Here is a 24,944-nt window from a genome sequence, read left to right on the forward strand (position 1 = left end):
TGCAAGCCAAAATATTTTTTCAGAGCAAGATGCAGATAAAAATTGTATTGAATATGCAACCTGGTAGAGATTAGTATAGATGGACTAATAGAACAAGTCCCACACACTGCTACAGGCCGAAATATTTTTTCAGAGCTAGATGCAGATAAAAATTATATTGAATTTGCAACCTGGTGGAGGTTAGTATAGATGGACTAATAGAACAAGTCCCACACACTGCTACAAGCCGAAATATTTTTTCAGAGCTAGATGCAGAAAAAAATTATTTTGAATTTGCAACCTGGTGGAGGTTAGTATAGATGGACTAATAGAACAAGTCCCACACACTGCTACAAGCCGAAATATTTTTTCAGAGCTAGATGCAGATAAAAATTATTTTGAATATGCAACCTGGTGGAGGTTATTATAGATGGACTAATAGAACAAGTCCCACACATTGCTACAAGCTGAAATATTTTTTGAGAGCTAGATGCAGATAAAAATTATATTGAATTTGCAACCTGGTGGAGGCTAGTTTAGATGGACTAATGGAACATGTCCCACACACTGCTACATGCCGAAGCCCAAATATTTTTTCAGAGCTAGATGCAGATAAAAATTGTATTGAATTTGCAACCTGGTGGAGATTAGTATAGATGGACTAATAGAACAAGTCCCACACACTGCTACAAGCCGAAATATTTTTTCAGAGCTAAATGCAGATAAAAATTATATTGAATTTGCAACCTGGTGGAGGTTAGTATAGATGGACTAATAGAACAAGTCCCACACACTGCTATAAGCCGAAGCCCAAATATTTTTTCAGAGCTAGATGCAGATAAAAATTATATTGAATTTCCAACCTGGTGGAGGTTAGTATAGATGGACTAATAGAACAAGTCCCACACACTGCTACAAGCCGAAATATTTTTTCAGAGCTAGATGCAGATAAAAATTATATTGAATTTGCAACCTGGTGGAGGTTAGTATAGATGGACTAATAGAACAAGTCCCACACACTGCTACAAGCCGATATATTTTTTCAGAGCTAGATGCAGATAAAAATTATTTTGAATTTGCAACCTGGTGGAGGTTAGTATAGATGGACTAATAGAACAATTCCCCCACACTGCTACAAGCCGAAATATTTTTCAGAGCTAGATGCAGATAAAAATTATATTGAATTTGCAACCTGGTGGAGGTTAGTATAGATGGACTAATAGAACAAGTCCCACACACTGCTACAAGCCGAAATATTTTTTCAGAGCTAGATGCAGAAAAAAATTATTTTGAATTTGCAACCTGGTGGAGGTTAGTATAGATGGACTAATAGAACAAGTCCCACACACTGCTACAAGCCAAATTATTTTTTCAGAGCAAGATGCAGATAAAAATTATTTTGAATTTGCAACCTGGTGGAGGTTAGTATAGATGGACTAATAGAACAAGTCCCACAAACTGCTACAAGCCAAAATATTTTTTCAGAGCTAGATGCAGATAAAAATTATATTGAATTTGCAACCTGGTGGAGGTTAATATAGATGGACTAATAGAACAAGTCCCACACACTGCTACAGGCCGAAATATTTTTTCAGAGCTAGATGCAGATAAAAATTATATTGAATTTGCAACCTGGTGGAGGTTAGTATAGATGGACTAATAGAACAAGTCCCACACATTGCTACAAGCTGAAATATTTTTTGAGAGCTAGATGCAGATAAAAATTATATTGAATTTGCAACCTGGTGGAGGTTAGTATAGATGCACTAATAGAACAAGTCCCGCACACTGCTACAAGCCGAAGCCAAAATATTTTTTCAGAGCAAGATGCAGATAAAAATTGTATTGAATATGCAACCTGGTGGAGATTAGTATAGATGGACTAATAGAACCAGTCCCACACACTGCTACAGGCCGAAATATTTTTTCAGAGCTAGATGCAGATAAAAATTATATTGAATTTGCAACCTGGTTGAGGTTAGTATAGATGGACTAATAGAACAAGTCCCACACACTGCTACAAGTCGAAATATTTTTTCAGAGCTAGATGCAGATAAAAATTATATTGAATTTGCAACCTGGTGGAGGTTAGTATAGATGGACTAATAGAACAAGTCCCACACACTGCTACAAGCCGAAGCCCAAATATTTTTTCAGAGCTAGATGCAGATAAAAATTATATTGAATTTGCAACCTGGTAGAGATTAGTATAGATGGACTAATAGAACAAGTCCCACACACTGCTACAAGCTGAAATATTTTTTCAGAACTAGATGCAGATAAAAATTATATTGAATTTTCAACCTGGTGGAGGTTAGTATAGATGGACTAATAGAACAAGTCCCACACACTGCTACAAGCCGAAATATTTTTTCAGAGCTAGATGCAGATAAAAATTATTTTGAATATGCAACCTGGCGGAGGTTATTATAGATGGACTAATAGAACAAGTCCCACACATTGCTACAAGCTGAAATATTTTTTGAGAGCTAGATGCAGATAAAAATTATTTTGAATTTGCAACCTGGTGGAGGTTAGTATAGATGGACTAACAGAACAAGTCCCACACACTGCTATAAGCCGAAGCCCAAATATTTTTTCAGAGCTAGATGCAGATAAAAATTATATTGAATTTGCAAACTGGTGTAGGTTAGTATAGATGGACTAATAGAACAAGTCCCACACACTGCTACAAGCCGAAATATTTTTTCAGAGCTAGATGCAGATAAAAATTATATTGAATTTGCAACCTGGTGGAGGTTAGTATAGATGGACTAATAGAACAAGTCCCACACATTGCTACAAGCCGAAATATTTTTTCAGAGCTAGATGCAGATAAAAATTATTTTGCATTTGCAACCTGGTGGAGGTTAGTATAGATAGACTAAAAGAACAATTCCCCCACTCTGCTACAAGCCGAAATATTTTTTCAGAGCTAGATGCAGATAAAAATTATATTGAATTTGCAACCTGGTGGAGGTTAGTATAGATGGACTAATAGAACAAGTCCCACACACTGCTACAAGCCGAAATATTTTTTCAGAGCTAGATGCTGAAAAAAATTATTTTGAATTTGCAACCTGGTGGAGGTTAGTATAGATGGACTTATAGAACAAGTCCCACACACTGCTACAAGCCAAATTATTTTTTCAGAGCAAGATGCAGATAAAAATTATTTTGAATTTGCAACCTGGTGGAGGTTAGTATAGATGGACTAATAGAACAAGTCACACACACTGCTGCAAGCCAAAATATTTTTTCAGAGCAAGATGCAGATAAAAATTGTATTGAATATGCAACCTGGTGGAGATTAGTATAGATGGACTAATAGAACAAGTCCCACACACTGCTACAGGCCGAAATATTTTTTCGGAGCTAGATGCATATAAAAATTATATTGAATTTGCAACCTGGTGGAGGTTAGTATAGATGGACTAATAGAACAAGTCCCACACACTGCTACAAGCCGAAATATTTTTTCAGAGCTAGATGCAGAAAAAAATTATTTTGAATTTGCAACCTGGTGGAGGTTAGTATAGATGGACTAATAGAACAAGTCCCACACACTGCTACAAGCCGAAATATTTTTTCAGAGCTAGATGCAGATAAAAATTATTTTGAATATGCAACCTGGTGGAGGTTATTATAGATGGACTAATAGAACAAGTCCCACACATTGCTACAAGCTGAGATATTTTTTGAGAGCTAGATGCAGATAAAAATTATATTGAATTTGCAACCTGGTGGAGGCTAGTTTAGATGGACTAATGGAACATTTCCCACACACTGCTACATGCCGAAGCCCAAATATTTTTTCAGAGCTAGATGCAGATAAAAATTGTATTGAATTTGCAACCTGGTGGAGATTAGTATAGATGGACTAATAGAACAAGTCCCACACACTGCTACAAGCCGAAATATTTTTTCAGAGCTAAATGCAGATAAAAATTATATTGAATTTGCAACCTGGTGGAGGTTAGTATAGATGGACTAATAGAACAAGTCCCACACACTGCTATAAGCCGAAGCCCAAATATTTTTTCAGAGCTAGATGCAGATAAAAATTATATTGAATTTCCAACCTGGTGGAGGTTAGTATAGATGGACTAATAGAACAAGTCCCACACACTGCTACAAGCCGAAATATTTTTTCAGAGCTAGATGCAGATAAAAATTATATTGAATTTGCAACCTGGTGGAGGTTAGTATAGATGGACTAATAGAACAAGTCCCACACACTGCTACAAGCCGATATATTTTTTCAGAGCTAGATGCAGATAAAAATTATTTTGAATTTGCAACCTGGTGGAGGTTAGTATAGATGGACTAATAGAACAATTCCCCCACACTGCTACAAGCCGAAATATTTTTCAGAGCTAGATGCAGATAAAAATTATATTGAATTTGCAACCTGGTGGAGGTTAGTATAGATGGACTAATAGAACAAGTCCCACACACTGCTACAAGCCGAAATATTTTTTCAGAGCTAGATGCAGAAAAAAATTATTTTGAATTTGCAACCTGGTGGAGGTTAGTATAGATGGACTAATAGAACAAGTCCCACACACTGCTACAAGCCAAATTATTTTTTCAGAGCAAGATGCAGATAAAAATTATTTTGAATTTGCAACCTGGTGGAGGTTAGTATAGATGGACTAATAGAACAAGTCCCACAAACTGCTACAAGCCAAAATATTTTTTCAGAGCTAGATGCAGATAAAAATTATATTGAATTTGCAACCTGGTGGAGGTTAATATAGATGGACTAATAGAACAAGTCCCACACACTGCTACAGGCCGAAATATTTTTTCAGAGCTAGATGCAGATAAAAATTATATTGAATTTGCAACCTGGTGGAGGTTAGTATAGATGGACTAATAGAACAAGTCCCACACACTGCTACAAGACGAAATATTTTTTCAGAGCTAGATGCAGATAAAAATTATATTGAATTTGCAACCTGGTGGAGGTTAGTATAGATGGACTAATAGAACAAGTCCCACACACTGCTACAAGCCGAAGCCCAAATATTTTTTCAGAGCTAGATGCAGATAAAAATTATATTGAATTTGCAACCTGGTGGAGGTTAGTATAGATGGACTAATAGAACAAGTCCCACACACTGCTACAAGCCAAAATATTTTTTTTTAGAGCTGGATGCAGATAAAAATTATATTGAATTTGCAACCTCGTGGAGGTTAGTATGGATGGACTAATCGAACAAGTCCCACACACTGCTACAAGCCAAAATATTTTTTTCAGAGCTAGATGCAGATAAAAATTATTTTGAATTTGCAACCTGGTGGAGGTTAGTATATATGGACTAATAGAACAAGTCCCACACACTGCTACAAGCCGAAATATTTTTTCAGAGCTAGATGCAGATAAAAATTATATTGAATTTGCAACCTGGTGGAGGTTAGTATAGATGGACTAATAGAACAAGTCCCACACACTGCTACAAGCCGAAATATTTTTTCAGAGCTAGATGCAGATAAAAATTATTTTGAATTTGCAACCTGGTGGAGGTTAGTATAGATGGACTAATAGAATGATGCTACACCCAAAAGGTTTTACTTGGCTAGGTGCAGTAAAAAAATTTGTATTCTATACATAGGTGGTGTAGCTTGCAACACAGATAGGCTACTCCACTGGCTAACACACACTGCAAGAGGCCAAAAAGGATTTGCTTAGCTAGATTTAGCCAAATGCTGTGAAAAACTTGCACAGCACTGGCACAGACCTGCCTGGCAAAAAGTGATAGGAACTGATGTAACCTAGCCCTCAAAAGGACTGCAATTACAATTAGTCTTTACTCCCAACCTTTCTATTTAAGAGCACAGACCTGCCTGATAAAAGTGATAGGAACTGATGTAACCTAGCCCTCAAAAGGACTGCAATTGCAATTAGTCTTTACTCCCAACCTATCTATTTTGGAGCACAGACCTGCCTGATAAAAGTTGTAGGAAATGATGTAACCTAGTCCTCAAAAGGACTGCAATCACAACTATTCCCTACTCCCAAGCTATCTGTAGATTTGTGCAAAAATTGGCTTGAAATTAACACTGAAAGTATAGCGCACACAGCAACAGCGGTGCCGTCTACCACGCAGCTGCAGCAGTGAGAAAATGGTGGCGACAGGGAAAATGGCTGGGTCTTATAGGGCAAAGACATGTGACATACACTGCCAATGACACATGCCCTTGCTTGTGTGATAAAAAAGCAGTTCGCTCCGTGTGTGCGCTGCTGATAGGCTGACAGATTGCACCTCCCCACTGTAAATGCGGGAAAGAGAAAAAAAAATGGAGATCTTCATTATTTCTGCAGAGATCCATCCCCTGCCCCTCCCCCCCGCCCCGCTGTACACTCAAACTGCGTATTAACATTAATTTTCAGCATTACTGAGAAAAAATCCAGTTATGATTTTGGTGCACGAACAGTTATCGAACATAACCTCGAACAGCCAAATTTTTTTCAAATTGTTCGTGTTCGCCGAACGGCTCGAACACCGCCCAAAACAGCTCGAATTTGAGATTGGCGAACAGTTCGAGTCGAACACCGCTCACCTCTAGTTAAAAGACCAGACATCGCAGCAGCAGTAGGAATCCTGAGTAGAAAGGTATCAAAACCAAATAAAGCTGATTGGAATGCCATGAAGAGAGTAATGCGTTATTTCAAAGGAACTAGCAATGTTAAGCTGAAATTACCCACAAGTGATAATTGCATTTTAACAGGATATGTTGATGCAGATTGGGCTGGAGATCCAACTGACAGAAGATCTACCAGTGGACATATTTTTTTCTCTCAGGTGGACCAATAAGTTGGACAAGTAAGAAACAGTCAATTGTGACACTGTCTTCAACAGAAGCAGAATATGTTGCCACAGCACATGCGAGTCAAGAAGTACTGTGGTTAAGATAATTGTTGACAGAATTAGGACAACCACAGTTGGAACCAACAAAACTGAAAGAGGACAATCAAGGATGTCTTGTTCTTGCTCAGATGGAAAGAGTCAATCCAAGGACCAAGCATATTGATGTGAAATATCATTTTTTGAGAGATCATCAGGAACAAGGAGTCTTGAAGTTAGAGTATTGTCCTACTGAAGAAATGACAGTAGACATCTTCACGAAGGCGTTGAATGCTGATAAACAACAGAGACTAATAAAAAAGTTGGGTTTGATTGAATAAGTCCTTACTGTTGAGAAAGGGTGTTGGCATATGCAACAGATTAGGACTTATTATAAGTGAAAGGAGGACTTTATACTAACCAGACAGCAGATGGCGATAGTGTGTAAAGTTATATGCTTGCTGTAATGTGGCAGGAAAGCTCTCAATTGTTGGTTGTTTTTACTTCCTGTTTTTTCTTTTTCCTGAATTTGTTATGTCAGCAGCACACGGACTGTGTGACACTGAATTGTATCTCATGTTTAACCAGTATGAAGTAAATACTGTTTACTCAAGATATCTTGCTGATTGAAGCTCTCGTAAGTACAGTGGTGACTGTAAGAAGATGCACTCTGCGACAAAGAGGAGGGGGTGTAGGATTGAACCTTGAGGAACCCCAACAATAAGGGAAAAGGAGAAGAAAAAGAGCCAGCAAAAGATAAACTGAAGGAGCGGTCAGAGAGGTAGGAGAAGAACCAGGGGAGAGCAGTATCTTTGAGGACGATAGAGCGGAGCATAGTGAGGAGGAACTGGTAATCAACAGTGTCCAATGCTGCAGAGAGATCGAGGAGAATCAGCAAAGAGTAGTGACCATTAAATTTAGCTGTTAGTCGCACGCCGCTAGGTTTAGATAGGGGCGAGACAGGTTTCATGAATTCTTTGGAACTCTGGGGGAACTGTTACTCAGGGCGACCATACATTGCAGTTTCCTCAGGAACAAGATGGATTCCCTTGCACAGACACAATTGACAGAGTTCTCATGAATAGAAGAACAGTGTAATTTAATGTCCAGTGCAGTTCAAGTCTCTTAAAGCAATAGGCTTCATAAACAGTACATCTTCTTTTTAAAGGCACATTGACTAACAGTCTCTTGATAGCACAGTTCAGCACAGATCAAGTCTCTTCAAGGAACAGGCATCATACACAGTATTGTACACAGTATACACAGTAGTTTCTTCACAGAGACACAGTAGTACACAGCATTCCTTATAGCACAGTGAGATGGAGGAGAGGGAAAGGGTTTGCTGAGGGAGATGATGCCTGTGATACAACTTCTTCCAGTCCTTATCTTCCTGCCCGATGATAGTATTCCTCAACTGTCTGCCCTTAGCCCAGCTTCACTCTTTAAGGGAATCCCTTCCATTATGGTTCACTTGCCTGAATTTCTGTGAGATACAGATCACACAGGACTCATCCCTTTGGCTACTGCCAGAACAATAAACAAGTTCCCCACAATCCCCCTAGGGATCTGCTAACCACTCCCTGTCTCCTGTGACTGTGTTAACTCTTCTAGTTGCTGGATGCTTTTGAAGCAACAGCACTACTTCTGCATGTCACATAGCTGGTAGTAAATTGTTAGACTTTAGTAAGGGCAGTGACTGTGAAGTGAAAAGAGGAATCTGTGGTCAAGAAGATAGTTATCTCAAAAAACAGTTGATTAGATGGAAGTAGACAAAGTGTTCCAGGAGCTTAGAGTTGAAGGGGAGGTTAGAGACAGGTTTGTATTTAGCAGAGCTGTTCTGGTTGAGGTTTTTTTAGCAAAGGGGTTATGATGGTATGCTTGAAGATTGAGAGAAAGATACCAGTTGGAATCAGCTAACAATATGTGGTGTTCATAGGAAGATAATACAAAAAATGTCTAACATATGCATCCCCTTAAAACATATATTTTTATTAGAATATTTAAAATGTGAAAAAAATCCCAACAAAAACATCTGTGAAAATGTGCCACAATTAAAGCCGAATGCCACCAGTCAATTCACAGTCTATTGTAAACATTGAATCTGTGATTCCCTTTAATAATAAAGTTAATAATTGAATAATCATATCAATGCAAATTCTAATGTTTCTTATCAAATACAGTGCTGTACCCTTTACCATCACCAATATTAACAAGTTCACGCTCCTTGGGGTTACAACCACCAGTGGTAGAAATGGCCCTGTCTTTAATAATAAAATACACATCATTGCAGATCTGTGATCTGAAACATGATTACAGGTTGGCTCCAAAAGTAACTAAACACCAGGATAAAAAATAAAAACTTGATGCAGCACACCAAAAGAGTGTACAAAAGTTGATTCTTTATTTATAAGCCCATTGTGGCGACGTTTCGGTTCCAATATGTGAACCTTTTCAAGCCTTACCAGTACGCCAAAAAACTTTTCGTTTATAGGGCCAAATGTTAAATGGACTTGTTACCTGTGTAAATAGGACTTTCAACTTCTGAACATCTTCTGTTCACTTAGGAACTAGTTACAAAACAGAAAGTAATGTTCAATAATGTCAAAGAAATACACCTGAATGTGAACATTATTTTTGTTGTTGGATGAGCAAAATGTGGCAGAGATTTCCCTCAGAGAGCTCATTCACGTGATCACTAACAAGATGTGCTGAGTAATATACATTCTTCTGTCTTCCATATGAAGCCATTGACCTTTTGTGGACCTTTCTCGGACACAATACCCACACCTCCGATCTGATAATCTGCCAAGTACTAAAGAGCAAAGTTGTTATCTTGTATAGTCTGACCTACAGACAGACAGATAGGAAAGAAGAAAAAAAAGAAAGAGTAGGAGATGAATAGTAATGGAGAAGGAGTCTGGATGAATTAATTTAGTTTTGTGCAAAACATTAGTGTTTGTAGGAGTGATTACTGATATTTAGGTAACAATTAGGGCTCAGCTACATAATATCACATAATATTATAGACTATGTCTGCATCTCATCAAAACATTTTGACTATAGTAAGGGCTTGGGTGACAAGGTACTCATGTTTCGCACCCTGGCATTCTTCATGAAAATGGGGATCGTGGCTAGGAGTGTGTGTTCTTGTTAGCTAGGCAATACACCTCTGCAAACTGCATAGTGCCGTTGCACTGGGTAGGCTAGGACCAAATGTTACAAAGATGAGTGAGGGAGACCAAAGTCCACCAATAAACTTCTTTTTAATGAACATGAACTTAATAAAAACTAGGTACATCAGATAATAGTAACACTTCTTCATACATGTTTCTCTTGCATTAAGCAGACATGAGCACTTCTCAGTTAAATTTAATCACACTTAATTTTCCTTGCACTTAATACTCTTGCATCTCATGACAATCCAGAAAATGATTATGGGAGAATTCATCTTCCCCTGTGAGGGCTGCACAGGTCAAGGTGTATAGCCACTCGCATCTACTCTCTGTTCCCAACTGAGGCATGTGGGTATAACTCCTCACTAGAACCTTTCATGGCTGTAGGAGAATTTATTTCCCAATATGGTGACCATAGCTTCCTTTCAATGCAGACAATTGAGCTTCCTTTCACCATAGACAGCTGTTCACTAGAGTCCTGGTGACACAATGCCTTCTCTGCTTTCAATCCTCTTTAAGTGGGCCTTCAGCTTCCCCTGGGAAAAAGTTCCGTACCATTTGAGTGCTCAGGATTCCAATCTGTCAAATGTCTTGTTACGTTACTTCGGTCCTCAGGTTGTATTATCTGATGTGTAGTGGTTCTCCCTTTTCGCACACAACACTGTAGCATGTCAGTCTGCCAACTGTCAGACCTAAGGTCTTACAATTCTCATTACTAGGCCCTATCTAGCTTACTATGAGGAAGTCATCTTCTGTTTTCCCACATAGCCCTTCCCATTCTGGGCTAGTCCCACCTATTAACTCTATCTATACCCAACTATATATATGCTAATTACTAAAACAGAAGAAATCACATTTAAACAGTGCAATGCATTATACAATAACATCGTATCTTCAAGGGGGTTGTGCGAAGCACCTCCACTACCTTACAGGCTCATTCACACATTGTTATGTGTCTATTTTTTTTGTAACACCTGCAGAGAGACCCATGTGTGTAATTCCAGAAGATCCAGTCTCTGAACAGACATTCACAGCAGCAGACCTTACTGAATCTCTTCCTGCACTACCCCGGACTACAACTCCCAGAAGACATTGCTTCTCTCTGCATCATAGGGGAGAGGGAGCAGCAGAGGAAGAGACTGATTGGCCGAGCAAGCTGGAGAAGAAGGGAGGAGGATTCCAGACCAGTGCACATGAGGACGGTCAGACATTACTGAGGAGAGACAAGAAAAACACAGGAGCAGAGCCCAGTGTGCAGACTGATGCTTTTTCTAATCTCTGTGGAAGGACTGTAAGCCTTGTAATTGCACCAGACCCCCAGACTAGCCAGAGGATGTGGGAATTCACTCCTCTCTCTGGCTTCACAGAAAGAAGGAGAATTCTGCCTCCCATTACTAAGGGATTGAATCCTGAAGCCCTAGACTGGAAAAGAGTGTGACTACAGAACAGCTACTTCAAAGAGTGAGTAGCTTGCTGGGGTGTGTGGTTCCACTGTGGACAAATGTATAAAAACTTTCTATAAGGGAGCCTTGCTGAGACTTGTGGTTCCACACACTTGAAGCTATAATAAGACTATCCGTGAAGGAGGTTTTGCTTCTTTGTTGTGTGCACCAACACAGTCTTCAAGAGCTCCAACACCCGCGGCAACTGGGCCCCAACAGTGAACTGTGTTGCTTTCTTAGGCTGCAGCTATTTATAGTTAAGCAGTTTTAGCTAGGAGTATGTTTGTTACTATTAAAAGGGAAAGTGTCATCCCTATCTTTCAAGTTAACTGCAAAGCCTTTACTGATTCTTTATATGTGTAAATTGTGAATACTATTTGTTTTATTGTTACTTGCCATCCCCCTTACCATATTTACCAATTACCTTCCTCCACAATAAACCTGTTTAAGTTTTAAACCTCATCTCTTTGTGAGTGTATATGGAGTGTGTACAGGGTTTCCCGAGTTGACCCCTGGCAGAAGAGGAAGACCCTCCTGCATCCCACTACAACTCCCAGCAAGATTCGGGTGGAGACACTGTGCTATATTGAGGTGAGAACTACCAAACACCCTGCCCACGGAGGCGGCTTAAAGGGGTGTTACATTTTATAAAGACTTTGGTATGAACTTGAAACACCAAATAAAGCTACTACATTTCAATGGTTTGGGCCAAAAGTAAGGGCACTACAGAAAAACTACAAAAAAAGGAAAAAATTCAATCATGTTTATTTATTATCAGTATTAAAAAGACAAACATATTAAAAGTGGAGAATGGATACAGAAACCTGCCGAACCAATGTGCTGAAATTAATTATGCTCAATATTAATATTAACATATTAATTACAATTATTAATTTATATTATCACTTAATATTGAGCAGAATTAAGCATGCTGACATCCGCCTATATACAGCATGAGCTCGCTCACAACCTCCCTATATGCAGCATGAGCTTCCACACAGCTTCCCTATATATGGCATGAGCCTCCACATAGCTTCCTATATACAGTATGAGCCCCCACATAGCCTACTAAATACAGCGTGAGCACCCACATAGAATTCCATATACAGTATGAGCCCCAACATAGCCTCCTATATAGAGCATGAGCCCCACGTAGCCCCTTGTATACAGTATGTGCCCCCACATAGTCCCCTATATGCAATATGAGCTCCCACATAGCCTTCTATATACATCATGAGCCCCTACATAGCCTCCAATATAGAGCATGACCCCCACATCGTCTCCTATATACATGAAAATATTGCATACACATATGAAGCAAAAGGAAAAAAAACATACCTCCCGTTTGCCTGGCGCTCTGCTTTTGTCATCCGAGTGCAGTCCGATGTTGTGCACCCACCCATAGACTTGTATACGTGCGTGCCATCTAATATAGTCTGCCAATCACAGCCTGCAGCGATTTTTTTTTTTCTCATGCCGACTCGGTATGAGAAAATAGAGACTAGTTGGCACTGCTCCATAGTATAACATATGAAACATCGGATAGCACTCGTCCGAGTTATAAGCTGGCTACATGCCAGTCTGAGCGAGTCCTTATACTGTATGAGTATTATGGCTAGTACGACAGGCAATATGGCTGGCAGATTGTATGCTTCTCACTACATATACCTTATATGAGCATTAATATATGAAGTCCACGGCTGGCCTTGCTTCTATGAATATATGGTTGTATGCATTTTAACTGCCACTAAATGTCATATGAGTCTTAGGTTAAAGAAGTTGTTCACTACTTTATATGAATGTATCCCCCCACGGCCCAGAAGTGTTTTTTTAAATACCTTGCAGTACCTTTTCTGCCTCTGAGCGGCACTATCGGTGGCTGCTCAGAGGCATCACGTGACCCGTCACTGATGTCACTTCAAGTTAGGCATATGCAGGCTCATACCTTTCAGACTCTTACACATTTGGCCTCTGTTTGGTGAATGGGGAATGTGGCAACCTTACAATATGCAGTGGGAAAAGCTCCTCACATGTACTGTAGGATACATGCACAGAAGCAGTTTGCCCCCGGCCTTATAGAGATATTGAAAAAATATAGTTTGTGTTTTTTTCTGCTGGAGATATGCTCTGTCTTTTGCTGTAAGATCATTTCATTTGTAGGGCTATGTAATTTCATGGCTCTGATAAAGGACCCACACACATCAGCTATTTTATGCAGCTGTATCTGTTTTTGAATTGAATATATTCATGCTATGTTCCAATCTGGTTTCTATTGCTGACTACTTTTTATTTCTATGTGATTTTCCTATGTACACTTATATGGCTCAGTAGAATAATTTTAAAGCAGAAAGAAAAATGCAGCATTAAAATACTTGTGACCTCAGTTTCTATGTTTCTTAATCATATTTGTATCTGTCTTAAGCGGCTATATTGTCAAACATACACATTATCACACATACTAACTCGTACATATAAATGTATATGTGTGTTATGTTTAATGATAAATGTTATATGTCTAATTTGTATGTACAGTATGTCTATGCAACCTGTATGTAAGTATATAACAAATATGTGTGTATTTGACGTGTATGTATTTATGTATAATATGTATGTATATATTCTAGCAATGCAGCGACCTAAAGGTAGGTTTTCGAATGAATATGTGATAATCAGCATGTTTTAGAAAAAGTGTTTTCTCGTCTTTCATTATGTGAAAAATCTGTAAATGATTGGGTTGCTAGAGTTGATAGAGCAGAGAATGCCTTTCTTTGTCCCTTTTGGGCAATCTAGGGTTTGCCAACTAAGATGGTTCCCTAAAGCACCACTCTAGCGATTTTTTTTATTGCAGCGCTGGAGTGGTGCTTCAAATCTAAGTCCCCTGCCCTCTGTCTTACACTCACCTTCTGGCGCCTTCATCTGTTATCACCGCCGCTCACGTCGGTCTCTGGCAGTTTGTGACCTGCCGGCTGCTCCAGTGTTCCACGGAGTGATCCATGGGTCACAACTCAATACAAATCTATGAGAGCCTCGTTCTGGCTCCCATAAACTTGCATTGAGAGCTTGTGACGAAGCTTCTGATTTCCAGACAGTCAGAAGCTGTAGTCACAATATGGCGCCGTGGGACCATAAAATCCTTCAAAAAATGTGAAGACATTGGAGGGTGAGTATAAGAGTGGGGACAGGGACCTTAGGTAAAAAGCAACACTCCAGCACTGGATGAAAATAACGCTGGAGTAGTGCTTTAAGAAAAATGTCAAGCCCTGGGAAGAATGGGCAATGCAAGCCTCTCATAGTAGTAAGACTGGTATGAAAGGAAAAAAAAATGTGTTCGTTTTGTGGTACTGGGAGGTGAAGATTAGTGATGAGCGAGCACTAAAATGCTCGGGTACTCGTTGCTCAGGTCAAGCTAATTAGAATGCTCGAGTGTTCGATCCGAGTAACGAGCCCAATGTAAGTCTATGGGAAACTCGAGCATTTTTCCGCCCCCCCCCGGCTGTCTGCAGAGGGCCTAAAAATTGCCCAAATCTATGGGAACAGTGCTCATATGACATGGGAACAGCATAGGGAAGACCCCTGGAAGCATTTCTGACTCCCAGGTCACTGCTGTCAACAATGTGGTCAGAGTATTACGCCACTTTTACCGACTCACAATAAAACATACAAAACCGAAACCAAAATGGATTTTCCTGGGAAATATGTTAAGGAACATCATTTCCAGGGTATTGACTTGTATATAAGGTAAAATAAATAACCAAAACCAAAAATTCTCCTCCACATCTTGGGCTATGTTCACATGTAGTGTTTTTGATGCGTTTTTGCACTTTTGCATTGCTTTCAACGGTGAAAAATACATTCACCGGTAAATGTCATTTTAACATTTTACTACCTTATCTTGCCATGTGGTGTGTAAGACATCATCAGACACATCCTGTTTCATTTATGAAGGAGGGATTCTGAAAGTCACAAAGACTATTTTTATAGGGCCATCAGGAGGCCCTAACTATTCTTAAAGGGCCAGCACTCGGCCCTCGATATTGTTAGAGGGCCATCAGCAGGCTATGCTTTGTTGTTCCCATTATTAAAGAGTGGGTCTCCTATACTCTTATTGCATATGCAGTGACTGCAAGGTCTGCCAAAAATTTGGATGCACCCCAATACCCCCTTAAAGAAACATAGAGGAGGGCCTCAGTAAAAAAAAATGTTCCCATTATAAAGGAGTGGGTCTCCTATAGTGGTAATGCCCCTGCAGTGACTGCAAGGGCTGCCAAAATTTGGGAAAACCCCCAATAACAATTTAAAGGCACATAGAGGTGGGCCACAGTAACGACATGTTCCCATTAGAAAGGAGCGCGTCTGCTATCCAGTTACAGGGTATACAGTGAGTACAATGGCTGCCAAAATTTGAGAAAAACCCCACTAACAATTTAAAGAGACATAGAGGAGGGCCTCAGTAAAAAAAAAATGTTCCCATTATAAAGGAGTGGGTCTCCTATAGTGGTAATGCCCCTGCAGTGACTGCAAGGGCTGCCAAAATTTGGGAAAAACCCCAATAACAATTTAAAGGCTCATAGAGGTGGGCCACAGTAACAACATGTTCCCATTAGAAAGGAGCGCGTCTGCTATCCAGTTATAGGGTATACAGTGAGTACAACGGCTGCCAAAATTTGGGAAAAACCCCACTAACAATTTAAAGACACATAGAGGTGGGCCTCAGTAATGACATGTTCCTAGAAAGGAGCGGTTCTGCTATCCTGTTATAGGGTATGCAGTGAGTACAACAGCTGCCAAAATTTGGGAAAAACCCCAATAACAATTTAAAGACACATATAGGTGGGACTTAGTAACGAGTACGACATGTTCCCATTAGAAAGGAGCGGGTCTGCTATCCAGTTGTAGGGTATGCAATGAGTACAACAGCTGCCAAAATTTAGGAAAAACTCCAATAACAATTTAAAGACACATAGAGGTGGGCCACAGTAACGACATGTCTCCCATACTGTTCTTGCATACGCAGTGACTGCAACGGCTGCCAAAAGTTTGGAGGTAATCCAATGCCCCTTGCAAGAGAAATAGAGGAGGGCCTCCTGAAAAAAGTTCCCATTATTAGGAAGTGGGTCTCCCGTACTGTTTGCCTATACAGTGAATGCAACGGCTGCCAAAAATTTGGAGACACTCCAATACCCCTTGCAAGAGATTTGGAGGTTGGAGGACCTCCTGAAAAAAATGTTCCCATTATCAGGATGTGGGTCTCCCATACTGTTTGCCTATGCAATAAATGCAACGGCTACCAAAAAATTGGAGGCACTCCAATGCCCCTTGCAAGAGACATAGATATGATGATATGGTACATATGGTGGTGGAGGATGAGGATGAGGAAAAGGAGGAAGAGGAGGACAAGAGCAAATAGACAAAATCAGGAAGCGTATATCCATGTCTGGGTGTGAAGACAGAGGTGCATGGGAATACAGTTGGACCACCCAAAAAAAGACACTGTATTTGAGTGTATGTTACGCTGCTATCATTCGATGGTGTTGAGAAGTCTGGCCCAATCCAGCCCTTGGGCATGAGGAAAAGAAAAAAGGAGGATTGGGACACATCCAAAGCACCAAATACAATTAATAATTAGATATAAAGACACTAATGTACAAATATATGCAAAATTTTATTATTCTCAAGACACAATACATAGGACATGATTAAAAAACATGATATCATGTTGATGTTGGTAGTCAACAACTGCCCTCTTCTGCTCACAAATCCTTCCCAATATCTGCAATGTAGAGTTCCAACATGTGGGGACATCGAACACCAGTCGGTGAGCCGGAAGCTGCAAACGCTGCTGAAGCACGGCAAGGGCGACGGAAGCTGTAGCTGACTTTCTAAAATGGGCACACACGCGACGTACTTTGACAAGCAGGTCCAGCAGATCTGGGTAGGTTTAGAGAAACCACTGAACCATGAGGTTAAGCACATGGGCCAGACATGGTACGTGTGTGAGCTCGTCTCGCTTCAGAGCCGTCACCAGGTTCCGGCCATTGTCACACACAAGCATGCCTGGCTTTAGGATCAGCGGTCTCAGCCACAGATCTGCCTGCTCTTTCAGAGCTTCCACAACTCTTCAGCATTGTGTGGTTTGTCACCTAAGCATATTAGCTTCAGCACAGCCTCTTGCCGCTTGGCCGAGGCAGTGTTGCAGTGCTTCCAGCTTGTGACTGATGTGATCATTTCGGAGACGGAGGCTGAAGAGGAGGAGGAGGAGGTGCAGGAGCTGTAGAATGTGGGGGCAACCCTGATTGACCCAGGGCCTACTTCCACTAAATTAACCCAGTGTGCCGTTAGTGCGATGTACCGTCCCTGCCCACAAGCACTTGTCCACGTTGACGTGCTTGCTGATGGTTCTAGTTAAAAGTGTGCCACGACAGGTGCAGGGCCAAAGGCATCTTGGCATGAACCAAGGACAAGGGATTGGCGTGCACGCACAACAGCAGAAAAAGCAGTGGTGTCACCCGCTGACACTGTTTATGGAACCTGGAGTTTTGCCCACTTAGTCGGGTGCTTTGCTGCCATGTGCCTGATCATGCTGATCATGCAGGCAAATGGAAGACAGAAATGGCTGATTTTTAAACGCAGTTATATGTGATACGTCTGACGGAGAACAACGGTTTTAAAAAGCGGGCCTGTAGTTTACTAATACTATTCTTCACAGCGACCTCGTGTGAAGAGCTTCACCGACACACTGCAACAAAATGGAATGGAGGCCAATATTTTCTACGTTCAGTTCAAATTTCTGGATTTCTATCTCTGTAATATAGAAAAGATCTGGCTGTATTCTGCAGTGCTAACAAGCAAATGGAGCAGAAAAATGGTGTACTCTGGATTGCTTTTTAAGCAAATAATCAAGATTAAGATAAAAAAAATCAGCCCTGGCCCCTGATATCTGGGGCTATGTCTAAAAATACAGTACAGACCAAAAGTTTGGACACACCTTCTCATTTAAAGATTTTTCTGTATTTTCATGACTATGAAAATTGTACATTCACACTGAAGGCATCAAAACTATGAATTAACACATGTGGAATTATATACTTAACAAAAAAGTGCTTTGCACACTCTTGGCATTCTCTTGATGAGCTTCAAGAGGTAGTCACTGGAAATGGTATTCCAACAATCTTGAAGGAGTTCCCAGAGATGCTTAGCATTTGTTGGCCCTTTTGCCTTCACTCTGCGGTCCAGCTCACCCCAAACCATCTCGATTGGGTTCAGGTCTGGTGACTGTGGAGGCCAGGTCATCTGGCGTAGCACCCCATCACTCTCCCTCTTGGTCAAATAGCCTTACACAGCCTGGAGGTGTGTTTGGGGTCATTGTCCTGTTGAAAAATAAGTGATGGTCCAACTAAACGCAAACCGGATGGAATAGCATGCCGCTGCAAGATGCTGTGGTAGCCATGCTGGTTCAGTATGCCTTCAATTTTGAATAAATCCCCAACAGTGTCACCAGCAAAGCACCCCCACACCATCACACCTCCTCCTCCATGCTTCACGGTGGGAACCAGGCATGTAGAGTCCATCGTTCACCTTTTCTGCATCGCACAAAGACATGGTGGTTGGAACCAAAGATCTCAAATTTGGACTCATCAGACCAAAGCACAGATTTCCACTGGTCTAATGTCCATTCCTTGTGTTCTTTAGCCCAAACAAGTCTCTTCTGCTTGTTGCCTGTCCTTAGCCGTGGTTTCCTAGCAGCTATTTAACCATGAAGGCCTGCTGCACAAAGCCTCCTCTTAACAGTTGTTGAAGAGATGTGTCTGCTGCTAGAACTCTGTGTGGCATTGACCTGGTCTCTAATCTGAGCTGCTGTTAACCTGCGATTTCTGAGGCTGATGACGCAGATAAACTTATCCTCAGAAGCAGAGGTGACTCTTGGTCTTCCTTTCCTGGGGCGGTCCTCATGTGAGCCAGTTTCTTTGTAGCGCTTGATGTTTTTTGCAACTGCACTTGGGGACACTTTCAAAGTTTTCCCAATTTTTTGGACTGACTAACCTTCATTTCTTAAAGTAATGATGGCCACTCGTTTTTCTTTGCTTAGCTGCTTTTTTCTTGCCATAATACAAATTCTAACAGTCTATTCAGTAGGACTATCAGCTGTGTATCCACCAGACTTCTGCACAACACAACTGATGGTCCCAGCCCCATTTATAAGGCAAAAAATCCCACTTATTAAACCTGACAGGGCACACCTGTGAAGTGAAAACCATTTCCGGTGACTACCTCTTGAAGCTCATCAAGAGAATGCCAAGAGTGTGCAAAGCAGTCATCAAAGCAAAAGGTGGCTACTTTGAAGAACCTAGAATATAAGACATATTTTCAGTTGTTTCACACTTTTTTGTTAACTATATAATTCCACATGTGTTAATTCATAGTTTTGATGCCTTCAGTGTGAATGTACAATTTTCATAGTCAAGAAAATACAGAAAAATCTTTAAATGTGAAGGTGTGTCCAAACTTTTGGTCTGTACTGTATAAACAGAAAAAACTGTCCGGCACATCCAAAACAAGAAATAGGGATGTTCAGGTGCTTACTAGGAGCAGCTACCTCCAACTATCAAACTATACAACTATCAAATAAAGTAGCACTCTGGAACGCTAAATATGCGAACATGAAAGAACAGTAATGCTATTCAAATTTCATATATTTCATGTACACATACTTAGCGTTCCAGAGTGCTACTTTATTTGTTAGTTGTATATGGAGGTAGCTGCTCATAGTAAGCACCTGTTCACACCTATATCTTGTTTTGGATGTGCCGGTCAGTTTTTTCTGTTTATTTCTATTAACAATATGGACATGTGCATAGAACCATAGGTTAAAATGAGTATGTGTGGTATCCGTGAACAAAACAGATACAACACATACTTGAAACAAGGAGGTGTGGAGGACGTCTTAGAGAAAAAACTGTAAGTGTGGTTAGATTGGGGACTGGATGGAGCACAGACCTGGTGAAAAAACTGAAAGAAAGTGGGAAAGTTGAAGACGATAACTTAGCAGCTAGATCAGGGATTGATGGGTGACTAGCCCAGGGGGATGGGGATTACTCGGGTACCCGGGCCTTTAGCCTGGCCTTGGGGATGTCGCGGTGGTCGGCTCCCGGGCCTGTACCCTGGGGTCACTCTTTAAAAGCGTTGATAGTTGTCAATTTTATAAAATGTTTGTGACGCCACCTATGGCTTCTGGTGAGAATAACCAGCGCTGCGCAGTCCACTGAGGCCGATGATAAGGCAGCTCGATGGTATAGCTCCCCACAGGTGGAGCTAAGCCTCAGGGCAGCGTACGAAGAGGAGGATGCAGGACAGGCAAGACCCAGCTGGGTCAGAGCAAGAACAGGGACAGACACGATAGTCACTTCAGTACCTTTTACTGATGGAAATTCAGGCACATCCCGGAGCACTGTAGGGTGAAAGGTGCATATCAGGATCCTCCCCAATGAGTGGGTGTAGGGCCTCCTGTTTCTTGCCTCTGTGTAGTAAATTTCTGACCTGCCTGGAGCTAGGCCTAACTTTGTCTCTGTCCTGCGCTGGCTGACTTTGTGGTAGGGCCTTTTTCTTGGAGTACACGCTCCTCAGCTTGCGGGGCCTATGTGTCTCCCGGCTCTGTTACGTATCAGCACTTTAGCGATCCTGGGACTTGTAGTTCTCCAGGGATTCCGTTTGTGCCTTACTGGGTCATAGAGATCCCCGTAAGCTTCGGACCCGGTGTCCGGTATATACTTCGGGGTGAGCTAGTTAAGCTCTTCTGCCCCCTATGTACTAACTTTCCACTCGCTTTCGGCCTACTCGGGCCCTCACTAGGCTACTCACACTAACGGCAGCTTGCTGCACTTCACCGATCTTATGGCGCCGGCACACCTAAAGCTCACTATTCTGATCTACAACTCAACTGAGCTCAACTCTGTATTCAGATGTATACTAACTGAACTCTCCAGAGGAACTGCTGAATCACTGAGCTCCACTGCAGACTGAACTCTCTTTGGCTCATCTCCTGCAGGAACTGAACTGCCTGGCTCCACCTTCCCTATTTATCTCCCTAACGGGCTCCCTCTGCTGGTCTGAGGTAGAAGGTGGAGATGTGTGAATGTTTATGGGGGCCTCTTGTGGAGGATTCCATCAATGCACACTTCTAGGATCTGTGATACCAAGCGCAGCTGGGCGTCACAATGGAGACTCTTTAATTAACCCCTTTACAGCCTGTAGCATATTAGTACGCACCAGGCTGTCCCCCCCCTGTTCAGCGCGGGCTCCGGCGCTGAGCCCACACTGAACCGGGCACATGTCAGCTGATTATTACAGCTGACATGTGCCCGCAACAGCCGCGGTTGGAATCGCGATCCACCCGCGGCTGTTAACATGTTAAATGCCGCTGTCAATCTCTGACAGCGGCATTTAACATCGCCGCGCCGGAAGTGCGTCCATCGGTGTCCCCGTCACATGATCGCGGGTCACCCTGGGTCTGCAGCAGACCCCAGTGGTTGTCATGTACTGATTGCTATGAGTGCTACCTAGTGGTCGGCGCTCATAGCACAGGAGCATTTCTGCTACATAGAGGTGATCTGCTCATCACCTCTATGTAGCAGAGGCGATCAGACAAGTGCTGCTTCTAGTCTCCTAGACTATAGAAGCATGCAAAAAGTGAAAAAAAAATGTTTTTAAAAATATTAAAAAAATTAAAAAAAATATAAAAGTTTAAATCAACCCCCTTTTGCCCCATTCAAAATAAAATAATAAAAAAAAACCCACATACATATATTTGGTATCGCCGCGTTCAGAATCACCAGATCTATCAAAATAAAAAAAAGAATTAATCCGATTGGTTAACGGCGTAACGAGAAAAAAAATTCTAAACGCCAGAATTACATTTTTTGGTCCCAACATTGCAATTAAATGCAATAAAGGCGATCAAAACATCGTATCTACCCCAAATAGTATCAATAAAAACTTCAGCTTGGCACGCAAAAAATAAGCCCTCACCCGGCCCCAGATCCCGAAAAATGGAGACGCTACGGGTCTTGGAAAATGGCGCCATTTTTTTTTTTAACAAACTTTGGAATTTTTTTTCACCACTTAAATAAAAAAGAACCTATACATGTTTGGTGTCTACGGACTCGTAATGACCTGGAGAATCAGAATGGCAGGTCAGTTTTAGCATTCAGTGAACGTGGTAAGAAAAACAAAAAAAACATCTGTGGTATTGCATTTTTTTTGCAATTTCACCGCACTTGGATTTTTTTTTCCCATTTTCCCGTACACAATATGGAAAAACCAGTAATGTCGTTCAAAAGTACAACTCATCCCGCAAAAATAAGCCCTTACACGGCCATATTGACCAAAAAATAAAAACACTATGGCTCTGGGAACAAGGGGAGCAAAAACCGAAAATGCAAAAACAGAAAATCACAAGGTTGCGAAGGGGTTAAAGTACAGTATATTAGAAGAAAGATTAGATTATTACATTAAATAGACCAACATTTAGGATTAAAATAAATGTTATCTTTGGACCACCCTTTAGCTGCAAAAACAGTGTTGATTTATATCCCCCATTTTGACAGGAGCCATTGTCACAAGATAAACAATATTATTCACTTCACCTGTCAGTGGTTTTAACATTACTGCAATCATAATCAGTGTATATTTATATGTGTGTAAAACAAGGTAATTTTTAGGCCAAGTTCACACTGCCATAGCTATTTTTTTCTCTGTTTATGCTCCTCTTCTGGTTTTATTGTGGGTAATACTGCCATGTAAAGTGGCCTCAGTCAGGTCTCTCTAACACAACGAACAGACACAAATCAGCCTTAGCTGCAGTGGACAATACCAAGATGTATCAGCGCTCTTTTTTCATTTGAACTATTTCAATTTACTATAATTTAATAGCGAGGTTTTTAGTTTAATCTAACTTTATAAGCCCACCTGCTGTAACTCGGTGACCTCAGATGGAGGGCTATTATTAGAATAATGTTTCCTGCACTCCCCTTGTAAACATTATTTCAAAATAGGAGACTCATGTCTCTCTTGCGTTGAGGCCTGCTTGACTTATTCTGCACTAAGGCTGTACTCACAATTACATTTTGGCATTCCATCTGTTTTTAGGAACAGACAATTGAAAGTATTGTCAAAAATAGATCTGCTGCCTAGATGATGCAAACGGAAGGAGAGAGACCTCATTGATTCTTATGGGGTCTGTCTTGGTTCCACTACTAAGTTTTAAAATGGAAAATAAAGTTCTGCTTGATACTCTGTTTTTACATTGAAAGATAAAGACACATAATGAAGTCTAGATTGACCATATAATAGTTGGGTCCCTCTGCATCAGTTTGTATCAGTCATGTAATGGATCAGTTTTGACATTAATTCCATTTGTCTTTCCCCACAACCAGAGGTGACAGACAGAATGACAAAATACAAGTGTGAATGTAGGCTAATTAAAAACAACTGTGGACTGGTGCCAAGTCCTGCTGGAGAATGAAATTTGCGTCTCCAAAAAGCTTGTCGGCAGAGGGAAGCATGAAGTGCTCTAAAATTTCCTGGTAGACGGCTGCGCTGACTTTGGTCTTGATAAAACACAGTGGACCTACACTAGCAGATGACATAGCTCCCCAAACCATCACTGATTGTGGAAACTTCACACTAGACCTCAAGCAGCTTGGATTGTGTGCCTCTCCACTCTTCCTCCAGACTCTGGGACCTTTTGGAGTGTGTCAATGACTGCCTTCTGGACATCTGTCAAGTCAGCAGTCTTTCCCATGATTGTGGAGCCTACTGAAACAGACTAAGGGACCTTTTAAATGCTTAGGAAGCCTTTGCAGGTGTTTTTTGTTAATTATTTTAATTTACTGAGATAATAACTTTTGTGTTTTCATTGGCTGTAAACCATAATCATCAACATTAACAGAAATAAACACTTGAAATAGATCACTCTGTTTGTAATGACTCTATATAATATATGAGATTCACTTTTTGGATTGAAGAACTGAAATAAATTAACTTTTTGATGATATTCTAATTTAGTGAGATGCACCGGTACATGCGTAGTGTTAGAACCTTGCTGTTAGGTTTTTTTTCCTTTGCTGGTCACATGACCTTGTTGGCCTATTTAGTCCTGCTCCGCCCTTCTGGCTTTGCTGGACTTCATTGTATATCTACTTTCTAGCTAGCCTGTGCTCTGTATCTAACTCTGTTAGTTTGCTTGGTCTACGGACCTCTATGTTCTATCTATTTTGTTTGTTCGTCTGTCTGCTACTATTTCTGTTAGGAGGTGTCCCATATTCCTCCCAGTCCTTAGTACTTGTAGGGATTCCCTCCCCACATCTATAGGTCTTCGTACAGACTAGATTAGGACTTTAGCAGGTCTGATCGCAGGATCAGGTTCCCTGTTACATCGTAGGGATTCAGCTGAGTCTCATAGTAGGGACAGATCTCCTCTCTTTCCTTAGCTTTGGTAGCAGAAC

At 40.9% G+C, this 24,944-nt stretch overlaps 1 long non-coding RNA gene across 1 annotated transcript; it reads left to right on the top strand.

Annotated features, from left to right (window-relative positions):
• The first annotated feature begins 11,082 nt into the window (after positions 1-11,082).
• On the top strand, positions 11,083-24,399 carry LOC141156502 (uncharacterized). Its single transcript, XR_012247647.1, has 3 exons — positions 11,083-11,464; positions 11,920-12,036; positions 23,874-24,399. It is a non-coding gene; the product is annotated as an uncharacterized lncRNA (long non-coding RNA).
• The last annotated feature ends 545 nt before the right edge of the window (positions 24,400-24,944 follow it).

This window comes from Phyllobates terribilis, unplaced genomic scaffold, assembly GCF_046119375.1.
Source record: "Phyllobates terribilis strain yellow unplaced genomic scaffold, ASM4611937v1 Scaffold_8__6_contigs__length_399053987, whole genome shotgun sequence".
In the NCBI taxonomy this organism is placed as follows: Eukaryota; Metazoa; Chordata; class Amphibia; order Anura; family Dendrobatidae; genus Phyllobates; species Phyllobates terribilis.